This window comes from Chenopodium album, chromosome 20 (genome assembly GCF_948465745.1).
Source record: "Chenopodium album chromosome 20, dcCheAlbu1.1, whole genome shotgun sequence".
NCBI lineage: Eukaryota > Viridiplantae > Streptophyta > Magnoliopsida > Caryophyllales > Amaranthaceae > Chenopodium > Chenopodium album.
Window position 1 is genome coordinate 27,343,979 of NC_137853.1, and position 4,789 is coordinate 27,348,767.

General features: G+C 31.7%; 1 pseudogene; it reads right to left on the minus strand.

The window, feature by feature from the left end:
- Positions 1–3,022: 3,022 nt before the first annotated feature.
- Positions 3,023–4,297, minus strand: LOC145596950 (uncharacterized; annotated as a pseudogene).
- Positions 4,298–4,789: the final 492 nt, after the last annotated feature.

Genomic DNA, 4,789 nt, shown 5'->3' on the forward strand with positions numbered 1-4,789 from the left:
GTTTTCATTTTCACCACCTCCTAACTTGAATCTGAAAAAGAAATTCAAAAGTTACTTGTTTTGGGGATAGAAGTTACTGGTATAAGTAGAAGAAATTAATGGAATTTGGTTTACTTTTTACTATAAAAAGTAGGAGTTACCTGAAGAAGAAATCTATCTTCTGCTTGCTTTTTGTATAATTTATCTATTACAGTTTGTGCATCGCCTCCTTGAATTTCTTTCATCTTCTTCCTTGAAATGTAATTGTAGTGGTCTGTAAGAGTGTGTCCTACAAGTTCTTCTCCACCAGCTTCACTACTTATTAATCTATATGCATCTGCTGGTCTTAACCCACTGTCTGCCATTAAATCAATGACTTTTCCCTTTTCTTCTGTTATCTTTCTCTCTGATCTATGTAAATGCTGCCAAACACTTCTTGTCAACTCATGGTTATGTGCTATAACATGTTGTTCAACTACAAACATTCCTTCTTTGTTTTTTTTTGCTCTGATGAATGCATGACAACCTGTCCTAGTTTCAGGTACTTGATGTGTTCTTTTTTTTTGTTTTCACTTGGTGGAGGGGGTGTTTTTTTTGCTTTTGGTACACATCTGAACCCTTCTTTAGAACAAACAAAATCCTTTCCTTTGATTTCTCTGTGTTTTCCTTGTGTATATCTTGTTGTTGAGTGTCTTATACTAAATCCTACAACCATAGCATGAAGCCTATATTGTTCATATATTTCATCCAAAGTTGAAGCTGTAAAACCTTGTAGACTTCCTGCAAAATCATCCAATTGTAGTTCAGCTTGATTTCCACTTTCTTCTGTCAATGTACTATGACTTGTTTCTGCAGGACTTGTATTCAATTCTGCATATTTTGTAAATTGAAGTTAGGAAAATACAGTTGGAAATTGATACAATAAAATATGCAGGGGATACTTTTGTTACTTGTTATGAAATACAGAGAAAACTTGTTAATATACATGGATTACTTGTTTATCCAATGGTTATATGTTATATACAGGGTTACTTGTTGCATTAGGGTTACTTGTTGCATTAGGGTTACTTGTATAAATAGAGGATTACTTGTTTTCCAATGCTTACTTGGAAATAATCAGGTGTTACTTGTTAGAAAGCACTATGGTTTGTTTAAAATTTTTAATCAAGGGTTACTTGTAAAAATTTTCAAGTAATATTACTTGTTTTCCAATGCTTACTTGTATATAATCAGGGATTACTTGTTAGAAAGCACTACGGTTACTTTTAAATTTTTAATCAAGGGTTACTTGTAAAAATTTTCAAATAAAATTACTTGTTAGTTTTAATCTAAGTGTTACACATTTTATAGGGGTTACTTGTAATTCTAGTATAAAACAGAGATATATTATTGGGTTACTTGTAAGGTTTTTCAAGTAGTGGATTTCTTGCTGGATATTAATGACATAGTGGGATTACTTGTTGAACTAGTGTTACTTGTAAATTTTTAAATGTAGTTATTTATTACATAATATGAGGGTTACTTGTTATGCAATGGTTACATGTATATAGTTAGTTACTTGTTTTTACTAGTATATTTTATGGGTTACTTGTTTTTAGAGGTTACTTGTTATATATCCTGGTTACTTGTATTCCTAGTGTATTATAGAGATTACTTGTTTTTAGTTATCATATATTTATTATAGGGGTTACTTGTAATCGTAGTTGATTATATATCCTGGTTACTTGTACTCCTATTGTATTATAAAGGTTACTTGTTTTTAGTTATTATATATTTATTATAGGGGTTACTTGTAATCGTAGATTATTATATATCCTGGTTACTTGTAATCCTAGTGTATTATAGAGGTTACTTGTTTTTTGTTATTACACATTTATAATAGGGGTTACTTGAAATTCTAGTTTATTATATACACTGGTTACTTGTAATCCTAGTGTATTATAGGGGTGTTACTTGTAATCCTAGTGTATTATATGGGTTTATATCATTGTGTTACTTGTAACCACATTATATTATAGTGGTTACTTGTTAGAGTTACTTGTAAATCAATTTTATTTCTGGGTTACTTATTCATTAATATTGGTTACTTGTTATTTGATAAACATAATGTAGATTTTACCTTGTATGACGTTGTTGACATCAATTTCTTCAATTTGTTTGTATCTGTTTTCATCTTCCAGATCCAATACCTGATTATTGGTTTGGATTTCGAGATTCATCAATGAATCCTCAATTTGCTCCATCTCTATTGATTCTTGCGAATCAGGTAATTGTTCGAGTTCTTCTGGCATTATTCTTGAATTTCTGGAATAAAAATGGATTAAGATTTTAGCTTGATTTTTCTTCGTTTTTATCGCCTTTTTGGAAGAAAAAGTTTCGCCACAATAAATGTGTTTTCTGGGTTTTAGGGTTTTGGGATTTGTGTGCGTCTTTTTTGTAGGCATTTTGTTTAGATAGCGCGTGATATGCAATCCCGTTTTGGGCGAGTGAAGTCCGTTATTTTCTCTGACATGGCAGCAGGCCGCACCATGTGGCCTGCTGCACCAAAAAGGCGCCGAAATAGTTATATACAATTGAGTGTAAGAGCAACTCCAATGGTAAGCTAATTGTAAAATTAGCTTGCCATGCCACCTAGGATTGCAAAGCTAATCTACCTTGTAGCCAATTTATCCCACAATGGTTAAGCTAATTTCCAATAATTTTTTTTATTTCCTACAAGTATTATTTATTTATTAATTTTTCTTATACACACTAGCTAATTTGTTTTATACTACAGTAATTTTTTTTTTTTTTGGTATAATAGGTAGGGTATCGTAACAATTACTTTGCTAATTTCAAATTAATAATTACGTATAATAAAAAATTTAAATATTCAATTATTTCAAAATACAGTATTCGATTAAAAATAAGAAGACTTAACAATGAAATAATTTTTTGGAATGCAAAACTACAACGTTATTCTAACAATAGCGTAAACAACATATACAAGACATTCAATGAAAAGAACGAAAACTAAGAAATTAAACATAATAATAAACGATACTCAATTAAGAGTTTGGCCTCCAAAACAATTCCATATATGTTCCACTAGATCAGCCTTAAGTTGATGATGTATTTGTCTATCTCTAATGGTTGCATCTCTTTCAAGAAATGCTTGAAAATCTAGAGGGTTTCCTTGAACAACATAACCGACAATTATTGGTGTAAAATCGTCTCGAGGAAAATTTCTAGCGTATGTGTGTCTTTCATCTTCAAAAATCATGTTATGCAAATAACACGCGCGTCCACTATATCATGGAGCTTGCGTTTATGCCAACATCGTACAGGTCCACGAATTATTGCAAAACGAGATTGAAGTACTCCAAAAGCTCGTTCTACATCTTTCCTTGCACTCTCATGCTTTTGCTTAAATAGTAGCCTCTTAGGGTCTTTGGGATGTGAGAATGTCTTGACAAATGCCGCTCACTCGGGATATATACCATCTATAAGATAATACCCCATGTTGTACTCTGTTTCGTTAATTGTAAAATGAACCTCTGGAGCTCGTCCTTGCAACATCTCTTGGAATAAATTTGATCTACTCAAAACATTAAGATCATTATTTGACCTCGCAACACCAAAATATGCGTGCCATATCCAAAGATCCACTGAGGCAACTGCTTCAAGCATAATTGTTGGATACCCATAATCACCTCGAGATTACTTTCCATGCGGTTGGACAATTTTTCCATGCCCAATGCATGTAATCAAGACTACCAAGCATTCCAGGAAAACCATGACACTCCTCATGCATTCTAAGCAACCGCTGCACATCTTCATTTGTAGGTCTTCTCATGTAAACATCTCCAAATACCTCGATTACAGCACGACAAAATTTGAATAAACAATCTATTACAGTACTTTTACCAATTTTAATGTATTCATCAACGGCATCAGCAGGGGTACCATATGCTAAAATGCGAATAGCAGCGGTGCATTTTTGAAGGGGAGACAATCCCATTCTTTTTGTAGCATCAAATCTCTGTGTAAAATATTTCGAATGATTTCCAAGGGCCTCCACAATACGGTTAAACAATTCTCTTCTCATTCGAAATCTTCTACGGAATAATTGCTCCGGGTATATAGGATTAGTAGAGAAGTAATCTTGATATAAATTTTTTGCACCACCTTCACGATCACGAGGTACATACTCTCTAGGGGGATTTTGGTATTTCTCTATTAGGTAGCGTCCCATTTCTTCATATGACTCATCGAAAATTTCCTCAGACCAAAATTTTTTCCAATCTATGTTGTTTGATATATTAGAACTTCCGGCCATAATGTATATAGTTCGTATTTTGAAATTTTAAAAAAGTATATATATACTAATTGTGTTTTTTTTTTTTTTTTTGAAAGACTTTACTAATTGTGTTTTAATTAATGGTGTTATATATAGAAGTGTTACTCTAAACTAATAAAGATTAAGCTAGTATTTTTTTTTTACAAAAAAGTACAATAAAATAATAACGGCTAGATTATTTTGCTTGTTTGAATTTCATAATTGGTGTATTGCCCCAAATTAAGTCAACATGCATAAAGATAATTTTTCTTTTTTTTTTTTTTTTTGGTTTCACGATTAAGTAGCATAGGTAGTGGTTTCAGTTTTGTTTTAGTCCAATCAATATACAAAGTTAGGTAGAATACTTATCTTATCTAACAAATTTTGATAAGAATCAAAATTTGTTTCCTACTTTATTGGAAACAATGAAATTGGTGTTTTGGTAGATTATGTTAGGTAGAACACTTATCTTATCTAACATGCTTATAGTTT